At 45.1% G+C, this 17,255-nt stretch overlaps 1 pseudogene; it reads left to right on the top strand.

Annotated features, from left to right (window-relative positions):
- Nucleotides 1-17,255, top strand: part of LOC139230658 (sulfate transporter-like) — a 43,852-nt pseudogene that overhangs the window by 3,215 nt on the left and 23,382 nt on the right.

Raw genomic sequence — 17,255 nt, forward strand, 5'->3', positions numbered from 1 at the left:
CCTCATTCGAAGATCAATAGTACATCTCAATGATATATCAAATTACATTATATTTGCATGCGTAACTAAGATATATGTAGTATTTACTATTGATTCACACATTGCACAATGCACAGTTCTCATTACTCACGTGACTCAAGGGTGGGTTCGGCCACACCACGGGTTGTGACCGAATGGATTTCTGGCCCCACCAAGGCCACCGCAAGCTCCTCGTAAGCACTTAAAGACTGGAGCATGGCAGAGCCCACACCCATCCTGCGTTGTTCGCGGTGGTTGATAGATATCTTCTTCTGTAAATGATAAGATAACATTGCACGGCATAAGCAAATGGATTTGGCAATAAACATTTAAGACTGAGAGATTTAAATGTTCAATTACAAATTTGCATTACATTGCACAGGAATAAAAAATATTTCCTACTATAACATTCAACTTTATGCTGGGGTGCATAAATTTATTCATAACTTAGTTATGTTTAAAAATTATGAAATAACATTGCAGATTCTAGTTACAATTTTCATACATCATTAAATAATATATATGGATGATTTCAAATATAAATTTCAACTTACTCTGGCAGCTGCCAGTCGGCTGTTCCAACTTTTGCGGGCACTGTCCGCGCTTCATTTGATGCCGACGTAACCACGTCGGCAATCTCTGCCCAAATCCTCCGATATGCATGGAATGGAGGTTTCCCATGCCCACCCTGTGTCAGATCCTCCCACCTCATGCTGACTATATTCACAGGGGCCTCATTGGCCTCCTCGCTGTAGGGATTGGCCCTTCACCTTTCCATTGGTCCCTCCATTTTCAAAGAATAAAATGCTGATGGTAAATTTTTAAATTAAATTCTAAGTAGTATTATCACTGCACTTAACAGTATTTAAAATTTGTTAAAATACAAAAATAATTCGAAATATGTGTAATATTATCAGATAAATTCAAACAATCCAGAAACTCCTTTCTCCTTTCTCTTTTCTCCTTTGTCCTCTCTCTCCCTGACCCTCACAGAGCTTCTGAGCATGTGTGATGACCCCTGATCTCTCAAAACGTAGCAAAGAAAATCAACCTAAAAAAAAGATCAAGCTACACATGCGCAGTATAGCGTTGCTAGGGAAGCTTTTTTTTTCCATTCACTTCTGTTTTCTTTGGCCGATCGTGAGATCGCCAAAAAATCAGATTGTGCATTTGACATCGTCGGGGTAAGGCCGAGTGGAAAATCGCCAAAAAAAAATGGGACTTGTGCCGGCGATAAGCACGGACGATACGTCCCACATCGCTGGAACAAGGCCCATTTTTGGGGGCCTTAACTACCTAGTGGAAAGTCTAGCCTCATGTTTGAACCCCTCCAATCAGGTTTCCGTCTCTGCCACAGCACTGAAACGGCCCTTACCAAAGTCACAAATTACATCTTATTTGACTGTGACTATGGGAAACTATCCTTACACATCCTTCTCAACCTGTCTGCAGCCTTTGACATGGTTGACCACACCACCCTCCTGCAATGTCTCCCTTTCATCACCAGCATCGTGGGACACCTTACATAGTTCATTTCCCATCTATCCAGTCATAGCTAGAGAATCACCTGCAATGGCTTCTCTTCTCATCTCCCACACTGTTACTTTTGGAAACCTCCAAGAATCTATCCTTGGCCCCTCTCCTATTTCCCCTCTGTGATATCAAACAAAAACACATCAAGTTCTATATGTACGCAGACAACACCCAGCTATACCTCATCACCACCTCTCCTGATCCTTGCACTATCTTGGATTGTCATGTTGCTTGTTCAACACCCAGTACTGAGGAGTCTGAAGCCATTGTCTTCTGTCCCAGCCACAAACTCCGTTTGCTCACCACCAACTCCATCCCTCTCCCCGGGCCACCATCTGAGGCTGAACCAAACTGTTTGCAACTTTGACGTCTTAATTTGACCCCGTGGGGAGCTTCCGACCCCATATCCACTCCATCAATAAGAGTACCTACTTCCATCTTCATAACACCTGCCCGTCTTCACCCCTCCTCCAACTCATCTGCTGCTAAAACCCTCATCCATGCCTTTTTTATCTCTAGATTAGTCTATTCCAATGGTCTCCTGGTTGGCCTCCAATCCTGCACCCTCTGTAAACTTGAGCTCACGTAAAGCTCTGCTGCACATATCCTAACTCGCACCAAGATCTGTTCACCCATTGGCTCCTGGTCCGGCAATGCGGTGATTCAAAAATTCTCATCCTTGTTTTCAAATCCCTCCATGATCTTGCTCCTCCATATCTCTGTAACCTCCTCCAGCCCTACAACCCTCCGAGATTTCTGCGCTCCTCCAATTCTGGCCTCTTGCGCACCCCGATTTTTATCGCTCCACTATTGGCAACCATGCCTTCAGCTGCTGAGGCCAAAAGCTCTGAAATCGCCTCCCTAAACCTCTCTGCCTTTCTCTCCTGCTTTACGTCGCTTATTGAAACTTATCTCTTTGGTCACCTGTACTAATATCTCCTTACGTGGCTCAGTGTCAAATTTTGTTGAATTACGCTCCTGTGAAGCATCTTGGGACGTTTTACTCTGTTAAAGGCACTATATAAATATAAGCTGTTGTTCACTTCGCTCAATATTCTTTTCCTGTGAAAAAGAAAATCGGGCTGAGTGTTAAAAGGACTGCTGATTGGCTATCGAGCATTTTGTATTACTGCGTAAGGCAACTTCATACCCCGATGTATTTATATTTCCTAAGCCAGCCAATGCAGAGAGGCCGGCTGTGTGACAGGGTCGCACTTTCAGGATGTAAAAACCCCTAAAATGAAGTGTTTGTCAACTTAGGCCTTTGTTTCACTCAGACTTGTTAAGAGTTTAAGTAGTATTGGAGATGACGGTGCCTATATGATATTATTATAGTGGCTTAGAAAATAAGAAAACATAATATATCATCAGTTTAATATTAGACACCACTATGAACGGCACTAGGGCCAACTTGAACAAAATGGTGCAGTAATTTTACCAGAACACTCAAAGGTTGGTATTTTAAGTGAAACCCTTTTATGTTTGTAATGAAACAGAAGTGCCTTACTAAACGATTCTTACATCAATGTAATGGATTTCCTTAAATCTTGTCGAAAACTTTTCTTTCATTTGCCGAAACCATGGCAGTGGATCGATGACTGAAAACTCTCTCCAGTAATCTTCGATATGTGCAAATGCAAGGTCCTCATTTCCAGTTTACTGACAATGCCTGTGTGTGGAAGGTGACTCCCAAACCAGATACCTATGATTATCAAATTCATCCAGAGTGGGTGACCCAGCCCTGGCACACTCAGTACAGACAAAGTCAAACATGAACCTTGTAGCTTGGTATAAATCTTGATGCTGTAAGGTTATGTTCAAGACATGTTTGGAAAAAAAGTTACCAATAATCATTAGTTTTATAATTCTTATGTTTACTCTTTTTATTGAATTTTTTAAAATACAATTGTTTAAACAAACAGTGATTGTTAATTTGAGATTATTATTAAGTTCAGCAGCGAGAAGGGAGATGAATTAACATCAGTACAAAACATCGTGTGCCACCCTGACCTGTGTGAGGACACCTCTGCAGGTCAGGGCTTCGGAAAGAGCTGGAGCGACGGGCCCTGGAACATCATGGGCCACCCTGACCTGTGTGAGGACACCTCTGCAGGTCAGGGCTTCGGAAAGAGCTGGAGCATGCCACTACAACTTCCAGCGCGAGTTGCTCCAAGTGTGCGATGGCTTCGAGATTGGGTGACTTTACCAGGATCCAGGTCACTGTTTGGAGCATGGGCAGGAGCATCGGCAGGGCCTAGTACAGCAGAGGAGCGGGAAGGACGTGGCGGAGGTGTGGCGATTGATCAAGGTAGACAAAAAGCAGGAAACTATAGACCAGTTAGCCTAACATCTGTGGTTGGGAAAATGTTGAAGTCCATTATTAAAGAAGCACTAGCAGGACTTTTGGAAAAGCAAAAAGGCAGAAACAGCATGGATTTATAAAGGGGAAGTTATGTTTGACAAATTTGCTGGAGTTCTTTGAGGATGTAACGAACATAAGAACATAAGAATTAGGAACAGGAGTAGGCCATCTAACACCTCGAGCCTGCTCCGCCACCCAACAAGATCATGGCTGATCTGGCCATGGACTCAGCTCCACTTACCTGCCCGCTCCCCATAACCCTTAATTCTCTTATTGGTTAAAAATCTATCTATCTGTGATTTGAATACATTCAATGAGCTAGCCTCAACTGCTTCCTTGGGCAGAGAATTCCACAGATTCACAACCCTCTGGGAGAAGAAATTCCTTCTCAACTCGGTTTTAAATTGGCTCCCCCGTATTTTGAGGCTGTGCCCCCTAGTTCTAGTTTCCCCGACCAGTGGAAACAACCTCTCTACCTCTATCTTGTCTATCCTTTTCATCATTTTAAATGTTTCTATAAGATCACCCTCATCCTTCTGAACTCCAACGAGTAAAGACCCAGTCTACTCAATCTATCATAAGGTAACCCCCTCATCTCCGGAATCAGCCTAGTGAATCGTCTCTGTACCCCTTCCAAAGCTAGTATATCCTTCCTTAAGTAAGGTGACCAAAACTGCACGCAGTACTCCAGATGCGGCCTCACCAATACCCTATACAGTTGCAGCAGGACCTCCCTGCTTTTGTACTCCAACATTCCATTTGCCTTCCTGATTACCTGCTGCACCTGAAAACTAGCTTTTTGGGCGGACTCCCAGGCCGCCTGCAATTTCTGCGGTCTGGAGGAGTCCGTGTTCCATGTTTTTATTGAATGCACGAGGTTGCAGCCCCTGTTCCACTATTTGAAGGGGCTGCTCCTGAAATTCTGGCTGCACTTCAGTCCCACTCTCCTGATCTTTGGGCACCCTGTGCGGAGGGGAGCGGGTAGGTCCGAAGGCCTCCTCGTAGGACTGCTCCTGGGCACGGCCAAGGGTGCCATCAGCCGGTCCAGGCAGCGGGCGGTCGAGGGGGTCGTTCAACCTGACTGCCTGCCTCTCTTCCGCTCTTACATCCGGTCCAGGGTGTCCTTGGAGATGGAGCACGCGGTGTCCACCGGTACGCTCGCGGCCTTCCGCGAGAGGTGGGCACCGGAGGGACTGGAGTGCATCATCACGCCCGGCAACCAAATTTTAATTTGATTTTACGTTTTAAAGTTTAATTTGTTTTAATTGCCGGTGCTTTTAGTGTCCCCCTTCCCTTTTATAGGGGGCACCGGAGAAATTGTGATTTTAGTGCCCAAAAAAAACAAAAAAAAAACAAAAAACACAAAAAAAAAAACCCAAAAAAAAGGAAAAAAGGGCCTTGTAAATGTCTGGTGTGTCACCCAGGTCGGGTGGCACAGTTTAATGTTTATGTTTTCGCAGGTAGACTCTAAAAGAGTTTCATGCACAAGGACCCCCAGGTCCCTCTGCACCGCAGCATGTTGTAATTTCTCCCCATTCAAATAATATTCCCTTTTACTGTTTTTTTTTCCAAGGTGGATGACCTCACATTTTCCGGCATTGTATTCCATCTGCCAAACCTTAGCCCATTCGCTTAACCTATCTAAATCTCTTTGCAGCCTCTCTGTGTCATCTACACAACTCGCTTTCCCACTAATCTTTGTGTCATCTGAAAATGTTGTTAAACTACACACTGTCCCCTCTTCCAGGTCATCTATGTATATTGTAAACAGTTGTGGTCCCAGCACCGATCCCTGTGGCACACCACTAACCATCGAGTTCCAACCCGAAAAGGACCCATTTATCCCGACTCTCTGCTTTCTGTTAGCCAGCCAATTCTCGATCCATGCTGATACATTTCCTCTGACTCCGCGTACCTTTATCTTCTGCAGTAACCTTTTGTGTGGCACCTTATCGAATGCCTTTTGGAAATCTAAATACACCACATCCATCAGTACACCTCTATCCACCATGCTCATTATATCCTCAAAGAATTCCAGTAAATTAGTTAAACATGATTTCCCCTTCATGAATCCATGCTGCGTCTGCTTGATTGCACTATTCCTATCTAGATGTCCCTCTATTTCTTCCTTAATGATAGCTTCAAGCATTTTCCCCACTACAGATGTTAAACTAACCGGCCTATAGTTACCTGCCTTTTGTCTGCCCACTTTTTTAAACAGGGGCGTTACATTAGCTGCTTTCCAATCTGCTGGTACCTCCCCAGAGTCCAGAGAATTTTGCTAGATTATAACGAATGCATCTGCTATAACTTCCACCATCTCTTTTAACACCCTGGGATGCATTTCATCAGGACCAGGGGACTTGTCTACCTTGAGTCCCATTAGCCTGTCCAGCACTACCCCACTAGTCATAGTGATTATCTCAAGGTCCTCCCTTCCCACATTCCCATTACCAGCAATTTATGGCATGGTTTTTGTGTCTTCCACTGTGAAGACAGAAGCAAAATAATTGTTTAAGGTCTCAGTCATTTCCACATTTCCCATTATTAAATCCCCCTTCTCATCTTCTAAGGGACCAACATTTACTTTAGTCACTCTTTTCCGTTTTATATATCGGGAAAAGCTTTTACTATCTGTTTTTATGTTTTGTGCAAGTTTACTTTTGTAATCTATCTTTCCTTTATTGCTTTCTTAGTCATTCTTTGCTGTCATTTAAAAAAAACAGGGGTGGATAAAGGGGAACCAGTGGATGTGATGTATTTGGACTTCCAGAAGGCATTTGACAAGGTGCCACATAAAAGATTACTGCACAAGATAAAAGTTCACCGGGTGGGAGGTAATATATTAGCATGGATAGAGGATTGGCTAACTAATAGAGAAGAGAGAGTCGGGATAAATGGTTCATTCTCGGGTTGGCAATCAGTAACTAGTGGGGTGCCGCAGGGATCAGTGCTGGGACCCCAACTATTTATAATCTATATTAATGACTTGGAAGAAGGGACTGAGTGTAACGTAGCCAAGTTTGCTAATGATACAAAGATGGGAGGAAAAGCAATGTGTGAGGACACAAAAAATCTGCAACAGGACATAGACAGGCTAAGTGAGTGGGCAAAAATTTGACAGATGGAGTATAATGTCAGAAAGTGTGAGGTCATGCACTTTGGCAGAAAATAAAGAGCAAGTTATTATTTAAATGGAGAAAGATTGCAAAGTACCGCAGTACAGCGGGACCAGGGGGTACTTGTGCATGAAACACAAGAGGACTGTATGCAGGTACAGCAAGTGATCAGGAAGGCCAATGGTATCTTGGCTCTTATTGCGAAGGGAATGGAGTTTGAAAACAGGGAAGTCTTGCTACTGCTTTATAAAGGTATTGGTGAGGCCACACCTGGAATACTGCGTGCAGTTTTGGTTTCCATATTTACGAAAGGATATAGTTGCTTTGAGGCAGTTCAGAGAAGGTTCACTAGGTTGATTCCGTGGATGAGGGGGTTGACTTATGAGGAAAGGTTGAGTAGGTTGGGCCTCTACTCATTGGAATTCAGAAGAATGAGAGGTGACCTTATTGAAATGTATATGATTATGAGGGGGGCTTGACAGGGTGGATGCAGAGAGGATGTTTTCACTGATGGGGGAGACTAGAACTAGAGGGCATGATCTTAGCATAAGGAGCTGCCCATTTGAAACAGAGATGAGAAATGTCTTCTCTCAGAGGATTGTAAATCTGTGGAATTCGCTGCCTTGGAGAGCTGTGGAAGCTGGGACATTGAATAAATTTAAGACAGAAATAGACAGTTTCTTAAACGATAAGGGGATAAGGGGTTATGGGGAGCGGGCAGGGAAGTGGAGCTGAGTCCATGATCAGATCAGCCAAAATCTTATTGAATGGCGGAGCAGGCTCGAGGGGCCGTATGGCCGACTCCTGTTCCTATTTCTTATGTTCTTATTTTAATGAACCAGTTTTAATGAACAAATTGTTTGAAGAATTATAATTAACATGCTCATCTGCTATCCAGGTCACTTAACTTTTAAAAATGTTTATTTAACCACAGAGAGCTGATAACATCATTGAGTTGGGTTACTGAGTCAGATTGTATGAGTAAATTGAAGTAGCATAAATATTCATACAGTTATTGTTCTAGCATTGCTTCAGCATCAACTATCAGTCAATGTAGCTCCTGCATTCAAAATTGAATGTAACCGATTTGTTGTCATTGTTACAGACAATGCTTCTGACATGCCTGCCTTATCTTCTGCATTATCCCCTCTTGACCTCTCCAAGCTCATCTTGTCCATGAGACCCACTTCCTGCTCCCTTGACCCGATTCCCACTAAACTGCTGACCACACAACTTCCTTTTTTGGCTCCCATGTTAGCCGACATTGTTAACGGTTCTCTCTCCTCAGGTACTGTTCCACTCTCCTTCAAATCTGCTGTCATCACCCCTCTCCTCAAAAAAACAACCCTTGACCCCACTTTGCTTGCTAGCTATCACCCCATCTCCAACCTCCCTTTCCTGTCCAAAGTACTTGAACGTGTTGTCGCCTCACAAATCCGTGACCATCTTTCCATGAATTCAATCTTTGAATGCCTTCAATCTGGTTTTCCTTTGTGACTGTTACAAAGGTAAACTATCTCTCCTTGTCCTTCTCGACCTGTCTGCAGCCTTTGACACAGTTGACCACTCCATCCTCCTCCAACGCCTCTCCACCATCGTCCAGCTGGATGGGACTGCACTCGCCTGGTTCCATTCTTATCTGTCTAATCGTAGCCAGAAAATCTCCAGCAATGGCTTCCGTTCCCACTCCCACATCATTACCTCTGGTGTCCCGCAAGGATCTGTTCTTGGCCCCCCTCTTATTTCTCGTCTATATGCTGCCCCTTGGCGATATCATCTGAAAGCACAGAGTCAGTTTCCACATGTACGCTGACGACACCCAGCTCTACCTCTCCACCACTTCTCTCGACCCCTGCTTGGTATCTAAATTGTCGGATTGCTTGTCCTACATTCAGTACTGGATGAGCAGAAATTTTCTCCAATTAAATATTGGGAAGACCGAAGCCATTGTCTTTGGTTCCTGCCACAAACTGCGATCCCTAACCACTGACTCCATCCCTCTTCCTAGCATCAATCTGAGGGTGAACCAGACTGTTCACAACCTAGGCGTCATATTTGACCCTGAAATGAGTTTCCGGCCACATATTTGCGGCATAACTAAAACCGCCTGTTTCCATCTCCGTAACATTGCCTGTCTCTGCCCTGCCTCAGCTCTTCTGCTGCTGAAACCCTTATTCATGCCTTTGTTACCTCTAGACTTGACTACTCCAACTCACTGCTGAATGGCCTCCCACATTCTACACTACGTAAACTTGAGGTCATCCAAAACTCAGCAGCCCGTGTCCTAACTTGCACCAAGTCACGCTCACCCATCACCCCTGTGCTTTCTGACCTACATTGGCTCCCGATTAAACCATGCCTCGATTTCAAAATTCTCATCCTTGTTTGCAAATCACTCCATGGCCTTGCCCCTCCCTATCTCTAATCTTTTTCAGCCTCACAACCCCACAAGATGTCTGCGCTCCTCAAATTCTGCCTTCTTGAACACCTTCATTATAACTGCTCAACCATCGGTGGCTGTGCCTTCAAACGTTTAGGCCCTAAACTCTGGAACTCCCTCCCTAAACCTCTCCGCCTCTCTACCTGTCTTTCCTCCTTTATATGCTCCTTAAAATCTACCTCTTTCACCAAGCTTTTGGTCATCTGCCTTAATTTCTTCTTTTGTGGCTCGGTGTCAAATTTATCTGTTTTGTCTTATAACACTGCTGTGAAGCGCCTTGGGACATTTTACTACGTTAAAGGCGCTATATAAATAACAGTTATTATTATTATTATTAGGAACCTATCTCTGTAGATTACCAAGCTCCACGTCATCACTGTTACTGTTAGTAACTTCTTTGTAATAGGCTGGTACTAAGAATGTTCATTCTTATTCCTTCAAGCAAGAGCTGGGCCTGTTTCTGGCTGGGTTGGAGATCACCTTGTACAAAAAGTAGGTACTGCACAGAATTATCAGGGCCAAAATGATCTACAGTTTCTAGGACGATGCCCAATAACATTATCATCCTTTGCTTTTTAAATAAAATCAACTGAAATCGAGAACAGAAGGCTGTTAATGTTAATCATAATTCTTTGTAATTGATTTTTAAAACAGTGCAACTATTTGTACTACACCTTTTTTGACAAAACCCCGCCCCCTTTCAAGCTCCGCACCCGCCCTCCCCCATCCCGGCCCGAATCATTCCCTTCACATGATGCCAAGAAGCAGGACTTGAGGCCCCGACTTCCTTCTCCCGCTCAGGCCCCGACTCCGACTCCGACTCCAACCCCCCTCGAGAGTGGCCGGCCTGGGGCCGACAGCGGCGGGCGTGGGCAGCGGTGAGCAGGGAAGAGGCAGGGGGGCCGAGAGAGAGAGAGAGAGAGTGAGGAGAGAGGAGAGAGGAGAGGAGAGAGAAGAGAGAAGAGAGAGGAGAAAGGAGAGAGGAGAGAGAGAGGCTGGGGCGGCAGGGAGGGGGGGGGTCAGTGGAAGAGACACGGATGGGGGGAGAGACACAGAGGCCGGGAGAGAGAGAGAGAGACTGGGAGTGGAAGAAAAGACACGGGTTGAAGGGAGGGGGGAGGGGAGAGAGGGAACTCAGGGAAGACAGATCACGTTCTTCCTTCCATCCCCCTACAAGGGATATCATTGGAGTGGATGATATCCAGAAGTCATGACACTGTCACTATTCACCATACCCAATAAACCTGTTAACAATCCGTACACAATGCCTGCCCCATCTATGGTGGGGGGCGGGGTAGAGGATGCACTTGCACTGGGGTAAGGCACATTGGCTGGGGGAGGCATGTACTTGGACTGGGGTAAGGCACTTTGGCTGGGGGAGGCATACACTTGGACTGGGGTAAGGCACTTTGGCTGGGGGAGGCATACACTTGGACTGGGGTAAGGCACTTTGGCTGGCCCTTGCTGTCTTCTAGGGAGCTCTGTCCTCTGTCACTTCAGGAAGTCAAAGTGGATTGAGTTACAATTTGCAAAGTCAGTGAGACCTTGGGATGACCGATTCCAGTTACATATTCCTGTGAAACTTCAGGGTGTGGCTTATCTTCCAAGGGGCCAATTATAAACAAAGGGTGGAGCATGGTGGCCATTTTTGCAGTACAAATAAGTACATCCTTTTTAAAAAGCTTTGTTGTCAATGAGACTCCCTTCGTGAGCTGAGAGCTGATGCAATTTGTAAAAGGGATTAAAATACCAAATGCAATGAATATTCTGTAGAATAAAGACATTTCCTCGCCCCATGACTGGGGATCCCAGTCAAAGCAGGATAATGCGGTCTCTCATAACTATACCATAAGCACATTATAATGGGGTAGGATTTATAGTCTCTAGTAGAGAGGGAATCACATACAATGCAGAGTCGGAAAAGATTTTACATGTCATTATTGCTCATTTACTGAGCATTTACAATCAGTGTGAAGCTATTATCAACAAAGCTAATAAGATCACAAGATACTTATGGATGAATTCATCCATCCAGAACCCTACATGCTCTCATTGCAGAATCTAGTTGTTCCTTAAATGATTCCAGGGTTTTCATCTCCACCACTCTACCCAGCAGCCTAAGTGCTGATCACTCTCTGTGTGAAGAACTTCTTGATATTAGACAGGTTAGATGCAGGAAGAATGTTCCCAATGTTGGGGAAGTCCAGAACCAGGGGTCACAGTCTAAGGATAAGGGGTAAGCCATTTAGGACCGAGATGAGGAGAAACTTCTCCACCCAGAGAGTGGTGAACCTGTGGAATTCTCTACCACAGAAAGTTGTTGAGGCCAATTCACTAAATATATTCAAAAAGGAGTTAGATGTAGTCCTTGCTACTAGGGGGATCAAGGGGTATGGTGAGAAAGCAGGAATGGGGTACTGAAGTTACATGTTCAGCCATGAACTAATTGAATTGCGGTGCAGTCTCGAAGGGCCGAATGGCCTACACCTGCACCTATTTTCTATGTTTCTATGTAAAAGTTACATTTTACCAGTTTGCATCTGTGCCCTCTTGCACTACTTTGATTGATTATTTTAAAGTAGCATTCATATTACCTTTTACTGTTTTCTATAACTCTATAAGCTCACCTTATGCGACGCCTCCTTTCCAGGCTGAAAAGCCCAAAGGGGAAAAATTAGTGTGCGCGAAGAGAATTGCCGGTGTCACCGGCAACTCGAGTTAACAGCTGCTGAAACTAGCGACAGCACTACTGTTGAAAAATTACGCTGGGGGTTGGCGATGTGAAGAGCAGCGCAGCACAGCTCAAACTTACTGTCCTGGTCGCATTAATGGAGGCCTCCGACCCAATGATCCCATCCACAGTTGGCGTTACAGCTTCTTACAGCCTTTGGGAGCGAGGCTATGGAGTTCGCAAGGCATTGTGGACAATTAAAGGGGCTATGAATTAAAGGGGCAATGCATTCAGAACTAATAAAAATTACAATGCAGTGAAGAAATGCAGGCATTTCAGCCCTTACTGCCTTTCAATAAAATATTTACCACTAAAAAGAAGTCCCAAATGGGATTCTTCAGCACTTAAAGCTTCCAAACCTCAAAAAATGTGAAAAGTGCTTCAGCACTAAAAAAAATGGCTCAGCAAGCCAGGGAAGGTGCACCCAGAGTCTCGCATGTAGCACTTCAGCTTTGTGCAGGGGGATAACAGTGCAAGAGAGGTCCTTTACCCATAGGGACCAGGATGCACGTCCGAAAGTATGATGTGGGACTGCCGGTAGTGTCACCCCCGTGATCTGGCTCCAGTATCCAAAGAAGCTTCATGACGTCAGACAAGTGGTCAAGGTCTCCTACCAACTATATCATTAACCCCACACACTGCCCAATGCACAATGCCCTCCCACCCCCTCCCCCCACAAAGACACACACAAGACAGTCACTAAGGGTGATGAGTTGATTTTTTGATGTCATGTTGGATGGATAGATGTAGAAAGTTGGATTGCAAAGTTTACTTTGTGGTGGCTTTTATTTCAGCACTGTGGCCAAGAGCATGCTGTGATGGTCAGTAACAAAGGGAAGGTGTGGGACTAATGTTGAAAGGGGAATTGGGGTTGTGGTCACTGAGACCGCAGGCAGATGATTCCATCCCGGTTGCATCCTTCCTTCTGCTCCCTCCTCTTCTGCTCCCTCCTTTTTGGCTTCCGCCCCCTCGGCTTCCTCCTCTTTTGCGTCGTTCTCTTCCCTCTATAATGCTGAAATGACAGCATAAAATGCTGAAAATACTCAGCAGGTCAGGCAGAATCTCGACGTGAGACATGAACACTGTTTTCTCTCCACAGTTGTTGCCAGACCTGCTGAGTATTTGTAGCATTTTTCGTCTTCGCCAAAGCCTTCCTTTACCATCTGAGGCTTTGCAAGTGCCCAGCAGCACTCCCTACAAACTTAAAAACATTTAACATATATTGCCACTCTTTCAATAAAATCAAAAAAAACTATTTCAAAGTTTAAATGCAAACATAGCTGAAAGATGTGTTCGTCCCATTGAGAGGTTCTGAAAGCGCCTCTATTAATCTGCTTGCACACAAGGTTTACCTGTCGTGCTTAGGACCCAGTGCTGAACTCAGCACCACGGTTGAAGTTTGCAGTGGTGACATTGGCCGTGATTTTGTTGACGTCGATGGCGGGTCTCGACCCCGCTGCTGGCTCCATCCCACTCTGTAAAATGATCTTCCCTTGATTGGGTTTATTAAGCCTGCCCACCGAGTTTCCCGGCTAATTAGAGGAAGCAGGTCTGGTGATGTAATTTGAGGATGCGTCATCAGCCGGATTCCTTAAAGGAACCATGTCCAAATTTATTTTGACATTTGTGCTGTCAGAGTTCTGCAGCATCGAGGTGCTGCAAACACTGCACAAAGGCACAGGGCTGCACCCAGGCTCTCCCATGGCTCCCTTCATATGCTTATGGAGGGAATCACAGCACGCAGGGAGGTCATCTTCCTTTCCATTGGGTGGAAGAGACCTCCCCAGGAGATCAACACAGCCTGGTTGCACATTGCAGAGGAGGGCACAAGCAGGGATGTTGTCAGGGGGACCTGGGTGCAGTGCCACAAACGCTTCAATGATCTCAGTAGATCACGAAATGTTAGTACAAAGCCACACTCAACCTCATCCTGCTGTGCCTCTCATCACATCCGCATCACTCTGCCTTCCCTCTCCTACTCCTGCACATCCTTACTCACACCAACTTACCTTGCACCTCCACTTATCCCTCTCTATCTACATTATCACAACCTCATCTCACTAGCTACCACTCACAGTCACCCTCACCCTCATCCTAGTGCGATCATATCAACTAACAACACAAAAGGATGTGTTATGCAATATTCATGTAATGTTTTTGTTAATGTGGTGTCAAACATTTAAACTTTCAACACTTTGCATTCTTGGATAGATTTGTGTGCATCTTTGGAAGTGGTTAGTGAGTTGCAGTGAATGGTGATACATAACGGTACCCCCTGCAATGCTGATGAGTATGAAAGGAATGGCTTGAGCATTGTAGGGATGCTCTATGGTATTGGTGTGGGGTGGTGCCAACTTGGTACATCATGTGGCAGACAGGGAGTACAGCATCAAGTGAAGTAAACCTGGTAATGGTGAGACCATCCCTGGTAGCAATGATGCTGATGCTCTCTGTCCTGTGCAGCATCAGTGATTGTGGAGACGGTTGGTGCTGTTGTTGGTGCTGCTGGTGTGCTTGGTGCTGCTGGTGTTGGGGTTGATCGTGGTCAGATTCTGAGGACCAAGGTGAGAGAGTATAAAGGGCACCTATGTTGATTGAATAGATGGTAGGTGAAGTAGAGATGACAGAAGCGATCTTTCAATGGTAAGAGAGCTAATGAAGTCAGCCTTTGTTGGAGACTTGTGTAAAGACTTGCAGCATGGTGAATCTGTTGTGGAGATGCAATGAGGAACAGCTTGAGGCTGAGGGAAGTTAAGGTGGGAGTGTTTACTTTATATTTGAACCTGTCAACTTAACAGCTGAACAGTTAATGGCCACTGAACTCCTGCCTCAGCTTGACAGATGTGGTTCATGACCAGCGTGGACCTCGTGGGCCAGCTGTCAAATGCAAAAGATAAGCTGAAAAATCATTCTCAAGTGGCTCGAAACAAGCCACTAATTCCTGAATTGGGTCCCCCGCCGCGACTTGTCGAGTATGCTCAGCGCTGACAGACCCAACATTGGTAAAGCCAACATTGGCGGATTCACAGTGAGGTCCCAACCCATGGCGGAAAAAAGAATGAGATGAGGAGAAACTTCTTCACTCAGAGAGTTGTTAACCTATGGAATTTCCTGCCGCAGAGAGTTGTTGATGCCAGTTCATTGGATATATTCAAGAGGGAGTTAGATATGGCCCTTATGGCTAAGGGGATCAAGGGGTATGGAGAGAAAGCAGGAAAGGGGTACTGAGGTGAATGATCAGCCATGATCTTATTGAATGGCGGTGCAGGCTCGAAGGGCCGAATGGCCTACTCCTGCACCAATTTTCTATGTTTCTATGATCCATCTTTATTCCAGCCCAAGAGTGCCAACTTGACAAAGATACACAGCTTATATACAGGTGACCAAGCACAGATGCCACATGCATACACAGCCTGATGATCTTCAACCGTGGCACCCTCTGGTGTCTGGTGACCCCCAAGCATTAATACATAACACAGGGTAAAGAGGTTTCTCCTGAATTCTTCATTGGAATTATAGTGGCTATCTTATATTTAAGACCCCCACTAAGATCTGTATACAAATGAAGAGAGATATGCAGCACATCAGACCTTGTGGTCTACTGCAAAAGTGGAAACATCTCTACATCGACCCTATCAAACCCCTTCATAATTTTAACAACCTCTATTAGATAGCGATGCAGGTTAATAAAGCTACAAAAAAGCAAACCAAGCACTATTGTTTATTTCTAGAGGGATAGAATTGAAAAATAGAGAAGTTATGCTGAACTTGTATTGAACCTTGGTTAAACCATACTTTGAGTACTGTGTGTACAGTTCTCATCGCCATATTATAAAAAGTATATAGAGGCACTGGGAAGGGTGATAAATAGATTTACATGGATGATACCAGAACTGTCAGGAAGGCATGCGACAGGCTGGGTCTCTTTTCTCTTGAAAAGAGAAGGCTGAGGGGTCACCTAATAGAGGTCAATATACATCAATGATTTAGATGAAGGAATTGAATGTAATATCTCAAAGTTTGCAGATGACACTAAGCTGGGTGGCGGTGTGAGCTGTGAGGAGGATGCTAAGAGGCTGCAGGGTGACTTGGACAGGTTAGGTGAGTGGGCAAATGCATGGCAGATGCAGTATAATGTGGATAAATGTGAGGTTATCCACTTTGGTGGCAAAAACACGAAGGCAGAATATTATCTGATTAGGAAAAGGGGAGGTGCAACGAGACCTGGGTATCATGGTACATTAGTCATTGAAGTTTGGCATGCAGGTACAGCAGGCGGTGAAGGCGGCAAATGGCATGTTGGCCTTCATAGCTAGAGGATTTGAGTATAGGAGCAGGGAGGTCTTACTGCAATTGTACAGGGCCTTGGTGAGGTCACACCTGGAATATTGTGTTCAGTTTTGGTCTCCTAATCTGAGGAAGGAGGTTCTTGCTATTGAGGGAGTGCAGCGAAGGTTCACCAGACTGATTCCCGGGATGGCAGGACTGACATATGAGGAGAGACTGGCTCAACTGGGCTTTTATCCACTGGAGTTTAGAAGAATGAGAGGGGATCTCATAGAAACATATAAAATTCTAACAAGATTGGACAGGTTACAGGCAGGAAGAATGTTCCCATTGCTGGGGAGTTCCAGAAGCAGGGGTCACGGTCTAAGAATAAGGGGTAAGCCATTTAGGACTGAGATGAGGAGAAACTTCTTCACTCAGAGAGTGGTTAACCTGTGGAATTCTCTACCGCAGTAAGTTGTTGAGGCCAGTTCGTTAGATATATTCAAAAGGGAGTTAGATATGGCCCTTACGGCTAAGGGATCAAGGGGTATGGAGAGAAAGCAGGAAAGGGGTTGAATGATCAGCCATGATCTTATTGAATGGTGGTGCAGGTTCGAAGAGCCGAATGACCTGCTCCTGCACCTAATTTCTATGTTTCTACATTTAAAATTCCGAAAGGTTTTGATAGAGTAGTCACAGAGAGAATGGCCATGATTTTCCCTACCTTGGTGGGTCCGTGGCGGGCAATGTCGGTGGCAGGTCCTGGCCCCGCTCCTGTCTCCA

This window comes from Pristiophorus japonicus, chromosome 2, assembly GCF_044704955.1.
Source record: "Pristiophorus japonicus isolate sPriJap1 chromosome 2, sPriJap1.hap1, whole genome shotgun sequence".
Lineage (NCBI taxonomy): Eukaryota > Metazoa > Chordata > Chondrichthyes > Pristiophoridae > Pristiophorus > Pristiophorus japonicus.